This window comes from Cygnus olor, chromosome 20 (genome assembly GCF_009769625.2).
Source record: "Cygnus olor isolate bCygOlo1 chromosome 20, bCygOlo1.pri.v2, whole genome shotgun sequence".
Lineage (NCBI taxonomy): Eukaryota > Metazoa > Chordata > Aves > Anseriformes > Anatidae > Cygnus > Cygnus olor.
In genome coordinates this window covers 8,893,280-8,905,528 of record NC_049188.1, presented here as the reverse complement: position 1 = coordinate 8,905,528, position 12,249 = coordinate 8,893,280, and the positions used below count along the sequence as shown (strand labels likewise).

Sequence of the window (12,249 nt, the reverse complement as noted above, 5' to 3'; positions counted from 1 at the left end):
AGCCAAATAATTTTAGACTTTATTATTACTCTTCTGTATGTTTCATCTGATAGAACTGCTTGACAACAAGCATCTCTCTCTCTGGGAGTATTGTGTAGTGAATTTACTCACATCAGAAAGTATGTTAGAAAGGCGTCTAATTTTCAAGTTTTCAAATTTTCAAATTAGACACCAGTGGCATACACTTTGGTGTGATAGCATCAGCAAGACACAACCTTTAGCCATTCTGCGCTTTTGCAGCCACAGGGACTACCTTTTCACATCAATAGCCACAAGAAACATAAGACTGCCAAAAGTTTTGAAATTAGGAGGGTTTGACTAACCACTAATAAATCCCAAGAAATAATAATAATAATAATAATAATAGTAACGCATGTTCAAGAAATATCAAGTCTAAAGCTTTACGATAACAAGCCAGAAAAGTAATAACTGTAGTTAAGTTATTTTCTTTGGTGGCTAATTCACTCTTATTTGTCTCAGAAAGGGCAACTACCCATCACCAGGTCAGAAGGGAAAGTGCTGTAACAATTGCTTAATAAGATAGATGCCCATTGTTCCTCTGAAGCCCTAAGCTTTCATACACTCAGGAAGCTAAAGCCTTGAGTCACTCTTGTTAGATACCCAAAACCAACTAGGTTTAGAAAGCACTAAGTACTAGAAATACTGTCTGCTTTCAAACACAATGGACCTTTCTGCTTGCAGCAGTCTTGCAGGACTCTAAAATGAAATATAAGAGTCCAAATGTTGAAGACTTGAAAGCTTGGTCCCAGAATGACTGCAAAATGCAAGTAAAACGTTAAGTTGCAACTGCAGTGTAGACATGAGGTTGGAGTACTAGCTGGAGGTTTTGAATCATATCACCACTATTTAATGCCATTTTATAAATTGAATTATAAATTAGAATTCTATGATCCAACCAATACAAAACTGGGTTCTACTTTGTCATGTATCAAAAACTCTACCATGCTTAGTTAAAAAAAAAAAAAGTCTTTAAATGACTAACCTCCTGGAAGATTCATTGCTGTTTGTAAAGTACTAGGTACAGTCTGAATATTATCATATTTCACAAAAGCGTAACTCTGCAATGTAATTCCAATAAGGTTGCAGACCCTGTAGAACTTGCATAGCATAAAACTAGGGAGAAGGCAAAACACTTCTCATGCCATAAAGACTTAAAAGATTCAGTGAAGAAATTGATGGAAAGTGCTCTTCCCGTAAATGCAGATAACTGCAGAGTAGCAGTAACTGCAATGAAACAACCAGAAGGCTTTAAAAATTACAAGACAATACGGCGGCCGTAGAGCAGGACATTCCACTTTACATACGGATCCTGAAAAAACAAACTTCTGGATTACAGTATCTGGAAGGACAACAGAGAATGAAAACCTGCTTCTGTCAGGTAGAGCAAGAGCCTATGTCAACAAGAATGCTGTGTCACATGCTCATATTATTACTCAACAGATGTACTTGAACTAGAGAGATAAAAGGGGTACTTAAAGAACACATGGAAGGTATGCGCAAACTGTTTTGCCTCTTGTGCAATCATTTTCATTGTAGAAGAAGTGCACATTAGCTGGGATTCAGAATACCTTAATCTGCAGTAAATGAAGAAAACTTAGCAAGGAAATAGTGTCAGTACACAATCATCAGTGTATTCCGAGAAGATGGAAAGACAACCTTGATAAAGCACAAGCACAGATAAAACCAAAACACATATATTAGAATACAGTAAGTACACTTACCACTGAAAAAAACTGTAAGTAAATCTCTCTCCTGAGAAAGGCTTTAAGACCATTTGCCTTTTTTCAAATCTACATAACAGTGAAGTTCAGTATGTGAATATTCTCTTGCAAATAAAGTGGTCGTCTTCTTCACTTTTTGGCAACTGCAGTTAAGAACTGCCTTAAAAAAGATCTTGTAAGTAGGTTTTATTCCTGTGAGTAATATCCTCAAAGACTAAGGAGAAAACATGAGCTAAAATTACTTGCACAATCATGTTTCATAACTGTGCCTAGCCAGTGGCATTGGTCCTTCCCTTTCCCAAGTGCAAAAATGCACGAACTTTTCTCTCCCTTTAACTAAGAGGAAAAAAAATCTGCTTATACTTGGATACTTACAGAGTTTGGAGGAGCTCAAAACAATGGAGCACTGTGTGCCCCACTCATCACACAGATTCTGAAAAAAAGTAAGGAAAAGAATGTACAAAGCATGTAATTACTGTTTCACAACATAATTTCATTATTAATACGTCCCCTAAGACAGCTTGCACACTACTGCAGTTTAATTAGATGTTAACTGGAAGGGGTTTGAATTTATGAGGTAATAAATATATTTTGGACTAATAAACTCCAAGACTGAGGTGTTTATTTATCTAGAATATAAAGATTATAAAGTTGATAGGAGACAACCTCAGGTTGTGCTGAGATACCTATTGTTTATGCGTTTTAAGACCCTGAAAATTAATATTTTCCTCCTTTTGAGAGCTAGATCAGAAAGCCAAGACTGCTGTGGACGCTCCTAAACAGTACTAGAAACTGTCCGGCTACTATATATTCTCATAGGCAGGGATTTTAATAAATTTTAATAAATTTCAGAAGACTTCACATTTTTAAGCTTCACCTCTTAATCAATTTGTCATCTCCTGGACTATTACGTCCTGCAAATATACCTTCTATGCTATGCCTTCTGACAGCTGTCAATGCCTTATTGTGATGGGAAGAAAGGACAAGTTCCCTTGTGGGATAACCAGAGCCTTTAGTAGTCTGACAGACCCCCCCCAGGTCCCCTGAATACTCCATCCTCTCTGTTTTCCTGCTTTTAGATTCACCTGCAAGAATACAGCATGTGGTGAGCATGCACATCAATTTTAATATCTCATTACATTTTTTCTTCCCTCAACATCATTCTATGAACTTTTTGCCTAGTATAGCACATTAAGGATTTGGAAACTAACTGTTCACTACTGCAAGGATTTATATCCCAAACAGCTGTGCCAAGAAGTCGGAGGAATCAAACAGCATAATCTATTAACTTGTCCTCGGGTAGTTACAACTAGAGCTTTATAAATTGCCAGAGTCTAGTCCATTTAAACTACATTTCTCTGTTATTTTAAAAGTGCCAGTGTGCCACACAGGCAAGACACAAGCCCAAATTTAGTTCTGGCACAAGCGTGCATGACCAAAGTCAAAGACCAGGTTGCTTATGCCAAAGCTAAATATAGGCCTGAGAGAACTATGGAGAAAGAAAAGGGAAGAAAAGCCAGAGGAAATGTTCATGGTACACTCTCCTTGCAAATGAAGCAAGACTGACAACTGCAAAGGGAACCCTGGCCGCATGACTCAGTGCGAAGACTGCTGCGTCTGTAATGGACACAACCATGGCAATCCTGGGTGTGCCAGAAGGACCGCGGCACGCTGGGGAGGACAAGAGCCAGATGTACCACACCTTAGGTCTGCGGGTAAGGAAAAATCCTGCTTCTCTGAGCCTGTCCACGTTGAGTGACAGCAGTGTGAAGATTGTGTTACTAACGGCCGTAAAGACTTAAAGTTATATGAAAAGATGTTTATTAATGAGTTTAGGTGATCCAAATATAACTGGCCGTGGGTTCAGACAACTTCCAGTCTGGCTCCGCAGTTTCAGAGCAAAGGCCCCAACACCAAACCTTGAGAAGACTACACAGATCATTAATGGAGACGATGATGACAGTTGTTTCCAGAGCTCCTGCTTTTTAATTCCCAGGCCTATATACTCTCTCCAAATGAACCAAGCAACAGAGCTAACTTTCCAATATTAAATCTCCAGGCAGTATGTTATTCATACAGCTTATGTAGATGTCTTTACCCTCTGGAAAAACAAAGTTTAAGAAAAATGGTTCTATCTTTGGGGAACAGTTTAAGTCTCAGGATAACTACATTAGGAAATCTAACTCTATTACTTTGTATCTTACATTTTATTACTAGATTGGTAATAGGAAATTACCAAATAAAATTGGTATTTTACTTGGTAATTTTTTTCCGTGGGCTTCGTCTAATATGAAAGATGGTGATCATCAAATTTATTCAAGTTTTCCTGTCAACAACATCATTAACCAAATCCCTCAATTTCAAAGTAAATAAAAGCATCTGGGTTTCTCGCACAGCAAGACTGACTTGCATATTTAAGCCTCATATATAGATGAATTTGCACTGGACCAAATTTGCATATTAATGAAGGACTAATTGCTCTTTGCAGTCAATTTTATGCAAATGAATTTACTCCTCTCAGTACAATTTTCATAATGTTCAGAAAAAAAAACAAAAATGTAAAACTTTTTAAAAGTACACAAATGTGAGACAATCAAGGAAGAAATATCATAATGACATCAAACAGCTTTACATTAAATTGTATATAATTCATCTTTTATATTGTTGCTTTATTTTAACAGCCTCCCACAAAGAAATGAACAATTCATAGAATAACTTCAGCCTATTTCCCCTCCTCAGTTCCAAATTTTAACAGCTTGTAACACCCGTTATATTCTTTTCTCTCCAGCTGAAGGATGGAGCCTGAATTTTTAGAGGAAGTTACATTTGCTAAACAGGACTTTATTTTCTCTAAGTCATCTCATGCCACAGATCAGCTTTAAGATACCCTTTCCCCCATGATTTTAAGGTAGTTTCCACCCAGTTCTGCATTACTAAGAAAAAGTTCAAGGCCCAAATCCTTCTTCAGTCTCTCCCTATAAGCTAAAATACAATACACTGAGAAAAGGGCAGGGAAGTACAGGGGAAAGACAGATAACAACAGATGCTGAGAAAAGAAATGGTGAAATTAGGAAGGAAATGGGAAAATATGAATACTGAAGTAATAGAAGAAAGGAAGCAGAAATGGAAGGGGAGAAATATGACGACTCAACGTGTATATTCAGGTCTAGCTAAGAAGAGGAAAATTGAAGGGCTTGGGAGAAAGTTCAAGGCAAAGTAAACAAATGAAAGAGAAAAATGCAGCCACAAATGTACCCACAGAAAAGTTAAAGAACAAGAAAGATAAAAATAAAAGAAATGAAGTGACAATCAAGAAAGAATAGAAGATACACAAACAAATAGATAAAAAAAGATATGAAACATGCAGTTTCCTTCTTCTGTCAGAACATAAGGGCAGAGTTAGTGAAAATGCATTAGGAATCTGAATTTGCATGTATAGCCTTCCTCTCTCCAAAGACAAAAGCTTTATTTTAACCGCGAAGACTGATAACCATCATATTTTTATATATCATAAAATCACTTACAGAAGGCAATTTTAATCAGAAAAGGAATAGCATAAAAGTTATAGCTTTAAATGACTTCAAGGCCTTTTCTAGGTAGAAACACGTGAATATGGTTCAGTCTCCTCATCTGCTATATCTTTGATTGCGCTTGTTGCTCTTCTCTACAGCTTTTGCTGTTTTAACATATCCTTTTCAAGACGCACAGTACTCACATGGTGTATTTATCATGGTATCAAAATGTTTTGTGTGCTTTTTTCCTCCTCTCTCTTTTCTGATTATTCCTAGCATCCTATTTAACCCCTAAGCATCACAACATTTAGCTAACAGATCTCTCAGAATGCCAATATTTTGTCCCCAGGAAGTAATAGTTTATAAACAGCAAGGTGTTTCATGATCCGAACAAAAGTCTTCAGTATGAACAACTTTCAACCGAGTTAGAGAGTCCTTCCCGAAGAAGGACCAGAAGAGCACAACCTCCTGAGGTTCAGATGCAAGGTGGAAGGAGCACAGAAGTACTGCCAGAAGGTTGCTTTGCAGCCTCTCCTTTTGGTCTTCCCAGCCTTGATGACAGAAGCCACAACATTCGGAGCATTTGTTAGGGATGTGCTCCTCCCATGAGTGATCAGGCAATAATTGTACCAAGGCAAGACCTATCCATAGCAAAAAATCAGACTTTGGAGCAGAAGGCTTAGAAGAAAGGATCAAAACCAAGAAGGACAGGGAAAAGGAAGATTTCACTAGCATTAAAGAAGGAAAAAAAAAAAACAGGCCACAGAAGAAAGACAAATAGAGTTATAAGATAATAACAGTAACAACTGAAAAGAATGAAAAAAACACTGTACCAGGAAAACATTGCAATGCTACTGCTAAAGAATTTTCACCAAGGAAACAAGACTTCAATTTAGCTGATCAGCCTGGAGGACTTGCTATTAAAAGTTATTTGAAAAGAAACTGCAGTTCTTTGTGTACTTTGAAAACACAGCTTTTATTCTGGATTATGAACTCAAAATGTCTTCCTATTTTCCTGATAGAGAAGAAGGGAGGAAAATGCATCCTCCTTTATAACTTATGCATATGTCATTTGAAAACCTGCTAAGGGCACTCCCCTTTTTTTCTTTTTCCAAAAGATGTCTGGTTCAAGTGATTAATGCTGTGTGAATGTAAACAAAGATAATTATTCAAACAAGAACAAGATGTTCCACCCAAAATGATTAGCTTTTTCAGTGGATGAGATGCCTACTTATAATCATCAAGAAAGGTTAACCTGACCAGACTTAATTAGCTACTTAATACAATAATAAAGATGCATACATAATTGGTGAGGAAAAGACTGCAGAAGCAACACTGAATCCAAACAAAATATCTCCATCAAGCACAAAGCCTGAGAAATCACGAGCTGTTATTACATGATTGCACTGTTGTAAGAATCCCCAAGATTTTATAAATAATTTTGCAATTGTCTATGTGGAAATTTGCTTGATTAATAATAATAAACATATATAAAACAAATGAACAAAAAGGCAAGAAAGAACATCCTTAAAATTCAATGACAAAATTAACCCAATGATATTTTTTTAAACACTCTGCTTCAAATTCATAGATGAAGTCAGCCAGTTTGTACAGATTATTCGAGGACTACAGCCTTTAAGTGAAATAAATTACTCATTTCTTACAGTCAAAAGAACATTTATCGTTTTCTTGGAATCACGGCTGCAAGGCTACCAAGCAAAGTTCTGACTGAATTAAGAGACAGTTCTCCCTGGTTAAGTGTATTTTAATAGCTGCTTCTCTGCAGAACAGATGTTTTCAAGTTTGGTGGATATCATAAATATTAAGAACTGAGCAATACATTTTAGATGGCAGCTCTCATTGATCTGCTAGTATTCAATTTTTGAATGAGACAGACTAGGTTTTATAATACGTAAGGAAATATTTGGCAGACATTATGGACACAGTTGATTTAGTGAAAAAAGTATTGCTGTTATTCTCAAATATTTCCCTAATAATGAAATGAAAGCTTTCTATTACAATAATAAAACGACTTTCAAGTATTTAAATGCTATATATTGGGACTACTTCAAAACATACTACATTTCAAATAACTTCAGGAAAATTTACTAGCCTAGTATCTCTGGATAATATATGTAGCACTTGCAGGATATAGTTGAAGCAGGTTGTATCTCAAATTTTTACCAAATAATGAGTTTTACAGTGGAACACTGGGCATCAGACCTTCTATTCCTGGAGATAACTTTTTTTTCCCCTTTCAGTAAAGTTTAAACACCCCTTAAAATAAACAATTCAGTGCAAGCCAATGTATCCAATATTGATTTATTCTATTCATAAAAAGTAACAACATAATGGTAAATTCAATCCATTCAATGAGAAGTTTATGAGTTTAAATATATCAAAAGGGCAATGAAAGCTAATATATAGTGATTAAATAACAATCTGTGAGAAAAAGACACACAACTTTCAATTTTGTTATATTGAAATCATATACTGACAAAAGCATGCTTTTGAATTGATTCAAAGGAAGCTGCAGCTACTCGCCTTTTATAACAGCCTGGAAGTTCATAAGGAAAGATTAATTCATCACTTAACTGAAGTATATCTCAAAATTTTTGATTAGAATCTACACTTCTGAGCCTTCTGGTGGTGCCAATATCGCTGAAACAGGGCATCAGATGCAACACCAGCAATTCTGGAATGCAAGGCCATAAATTGTAAATCAGTTTTGCCCTACTTTAAAGTTGGTTTAACAATAAAAGAACTTTGATGATTAATATTCAAATAGTATAATTATTCCTTTAGAACTAAGTCCAGAAGGACCCTTCACGGGTACACAATGCAAAACAACAATGAAGAGAATGCGTTTTTGCTATACCAGGAGTCTTTAATTTATAGGACCCAGTTGAAAGGTACAGCACAATTTGTGTGCGCGCTGTGGAAAGAGATCCCACAGAAACTCTTTAGAAGGGGAAATGCTCTCCCACGATGAAGATGATGCCAGTGGATCCCTGGACAAATTGAACAACAAAGCCTAAATAGTGTTAAAGCAGAGAACTGTGAACAATATCCACTATGCTTGCTAAAAATCATCACCAGGCAGCTATGCTGGTGCCTTGGTTTTGAGAAGCAGACAAGGGTTGTTTTCTTCATCATTACTTTTGAAGTGCAGATTTGGGCAAGCAAAGTCTCCCTTCCTCTTTTCCCCTCTCTCCTGCCTTTTGCCACTTCAGGATGGGTGAACACACAAATACTTAGATTTTGGGGAGGAATGCCTATAATTATGAGCTAAGTATTCTCCCTAAACATTTAGCAAATTAGTGATGTTCAGATGCAAAACTTATTCTGCTCTGGAGGAAGGTTAGACAGAAGGTAAGTTCTGCACCTGCACTACAACTACGGAACAAAGGGGGATTATAATTGCTGCTGCCAATTTTTGCCAACCATACGGGACACCAGAAACGCAAAAACATTTCCCACTACTTAAATACATCCAGGCACTACTGTAAATACAGACAATTCTCTGCCATAGCAGAGTAAACTTTTGTATATTCAAGGAAACAGAAGAGAATTGTGTCATCCATTTTGACTCAGAATGCTGTTTGTCAGATAAAGCAATTTACAGAGTTACAGCCACCAACAAAGGATGAGAGAGCGACAGAGGGATACAGGCTGAACTATGACTTCGTGATGCAAGGAAAGATTCAAAGTAACAGGAGCTTCTCTGATGCAATAGACAGGCTTTAGAACATCACTTCCAGTGGGGGGATCACATCAATTGCCTTTGCCTACACATAGTCTTAACCCATGCCATAATGCATGGCAATTCATCTACACAGTCAGAGCCTACAAAAGCTCCACTAAGCATATACACGCTGAACAAGGAACAGACAAACAAACAAAGATAACTAGCAGCCACTCTTATTAACACGGACTTTGCAGTCCCACCATCATCATTAAGAAATGCTGCTAAAAGACAAAAAAATATACATACTGATGATTAGCATCATAATCGATACTAAGATAAAAATTCATACTGATTAATGGTGAGTGCTATTTTCCAGTATTCAGATGTTAATAACAATTGCAACCTTGACTTATTACACTGTATTAAGTTTGAGAATAAGGAACATTTATACCTGAATGCAAATAAAGACATTTACTTCATCAACAGAGTAAGAAAGTAGCCAGGTAATGAAAAGAAGCTGGATTGTCATTCTGTATTTATTATTACATTCTTCTCTCTTGATCAATTTCCAAGGGCCGTGTAGTAGCTAACATGGTAAACTGAAACAAAACTAAATTATAAAACTAAACTGCAAATAGCAATCGCTGTTTGCTCAAGCATCATTCATTATTTATACTGTTTCAAAATGAAAAATAACTGATTTTTTCCTGTATCTTGTACACGTGTACAAACTCGGATACTTTACATACACCCAATTATTCTTAGTGTTTAGTGACTTCAGTCCAGAAAGCACATGCATACATACAACTAGACAAAGACCTACAGATTACAGAGAACATATGGATTAAGTACAGAGAATGAGCACGCATATTCAGGCATTTGCATGCAGCAAAAGTAGAGTGCTATTTACTACCTAACGCAGATGGAGAAGTTCACTTTGGAGATCTCTGCAGACTTGTGAAGTCTGGATGATGTGTTTGGAATTCATCCTCTCCTCTCCACCACTGAGGTAACTCAGGCAAATGCATGTTGGCAGTTCCTTTAATGAGTCAAACACATTTTACCCAATATCCTTCAGCTGCATTAAACACAAACATATAAAACAGCACAAATACTAAAGCCTAAAATTGTTTTACTCACGTATACAATACACAAAGTCTGAATCATTTTGCAATTAAATCTTAAATAAAATAATTTTTACACAAAGTTGGATTGTTCATGAGAGAAATCAGTTCTTAGCAACTGAGTAACGGCAAATAGATCAAGACATCTCTAGACCTTTTGTTTCCCATCAAATCAATTAAAATCCCGTCTCCTGGGGCATTGTGAGACTCTGCTCGGAGCAGCTCTGTCAAATGCAGAGTGCAAGTTCTCTGTCCAAAAGAACCACCTTATTCCATAGCTTGGAATGAGCACCTGCCTCAACACTAAAGTGCAAGGTTTTCTGACTCCTTGTCCATTAATTTATTTGTTGCTGGGCATAAGAAAGGTTTAGTATTTCAAAGAGGTGTGATGTAAACTAAACTAATCTCTTTCCATCTAAATTTTAATTCACTACATAGCTTACTTCAGCATTGCATTTTATCACCACAAATTACTTGAAAATATATGCAATAAAGAAACTCATTGAACAAGTGAATGCAGGAAAATGGATACAAAAATATTTACTTTCAAACTTTTATTTATTTTTCTCCAAATTGTTTAAAAAAATGTTTGGTTGGTGGAAGTAATGTGCAGATATTGTAAGAGAAATATTAGGTGACAGTAGAGAAAGGAGCAGACCCTTGAGAACCAACGCCATTTTACCAGGCACATAAGACTTAACTCAGCTCAGCTCGATGCAACTGCTAGATCCCCAGTATGAATATTAGACATGAAATAGCAAAAAAGGCTGGCTAGCCAAATTTATCTTATCTTCTTTTTGTTATTACTCCCTTCTACATTTTCGACATATCCCTTAATGCTCTTTCCTTTCAGAAGGAAATCTATGTCTCTCAAAATAATATTTACAATCTCTGCTGCAATCTCCTCCATGGTAATTTAGTCTGGATGTTTGTTACTTTTTGTGAGGAATAGTTCTGCCCGAGCTCTCCATTTAGAACAAAACAAGTCTGTTTTCCTGATATTCTTCATATTCAAATTATTCCAAAATGTAGTACAAAAAAATCAATTAGATAAGGGCATAGCGAAATGTGTGATCCATACGTAGGTGCCACGATGGGCTCACCAGTAACGGATATAGCCTTGAACATTAAAACAACTTTAATGAGATGGTATTGACCTAAATGGCAGTTATCTTCACTGCAGAGAAAGAGAGTTGAGTTCCATTTCAGCAGCCTCCACTGACACATGCTTTAATATCCATTTCTGATTTCCGCTTAAAATACCTTCAGATTGCTACTTCGATATATGGGAATTTCAAAAGCAATCTCCATCTTACTTTCCTATTGTCTTATCATTTTTACACATTCTCTTTCAATTAATTAAAAAGAAGTCCAAACCCCTTTCTCTTCCTGCCCATTCAAAGACAGATACGACACACCCTATCTTTCGCTGCCTCCTCTCTAAATTAGTAACACTGTTTTTGTGCAGCCTTTCATAAAGATGCCAGTGACAATAACAGCATCCAGTGCAGTGGGTCTGTTGGTTTGCTTCAGGTTATTGCTAACACAGAACCAGATACAATTCTTTCTGTTCTCCACCTCTATGTTAGAGGAAGAAGTGCAACCTGTGGGTACCCGAGGCCACATCTGAACACCAGGAGCAATGCAGCAGCACAGCCCGCAGCTCCTGCCCTCGCAGCTTCCGAGGCACTGCAGCCCATGGCAGGTGGCTTAACACGAGGTCAGCCTCCCTGTGCACACTGTAAGCACATCACACTGCTGCAGCAGCACTGCATTTAGGAAATGGTAACTTTCACGATCAAGATGAGCTATCAATAATCATCTATTTTTATGTGCAGCATGCCATAAATCCTCCTAATTAGTAAACGAGATGTCATCTTTTTAGCAACCAGTCCCCAGCCTACTTCCTTATTTATTTTCTTGAATTCAATTATATTTGCCACCTGCTGGCCCAATCACCTAAATAACAGATTCTGGATGTAAGGTAGAAGCTAGGCCATAAACAATAATTTCATTATAGTTCGATTTAAAATATTTGCCTGCACCTATTTTCTCTGCTTTACGAAGAATGTCTGTGCTACTTCCTCCTCCAGGGCTCTGCTGGCTGTGGGACACTGCATTCCCTGCGGGAGATGCAACAGCAGTGCCAGCGAGGATGCTGCACAGCTCTGTAGCCTCCACTA

General features: G+C 37.0%; 1 long non-coding RNA gene across 20 annotated transcripts in view; it reads right to left on the bottom strand.

Moving 5' to 3' along the window:
- Window positions 1-12,249, bottom strand: part of LOC121057743 — a 29,292-nt gene that overhangs the window by 6,363 nt on the left and 10,680 nt on the right. For 9 of the 20 annotated variants that reach the window (XR_005813927.1, XR_005813919.1, XR_005813925.1 and 6 more), the window contains 2 exons: window positions 9,856-9,981; window positions 2,118-2,175 (listed from right to left, as the gene is read on the bottom strand). This is a non-coding gene — a long non-coding RNA (uncharacterized LOC121057743). Of the gene's footprint in view, window positions 1-1,742; window positions 1,957-2,117; window positions 2,176-5,719; window positions 5,896-9,855; window positions 10,021-12,249 lie in introns of all 20 variants that reach the window. The other 11 variants (XR_005813922.1, XR_005813921.1, XR_005813933.1 and 8 more) reach the window with 6 other exon arrangements.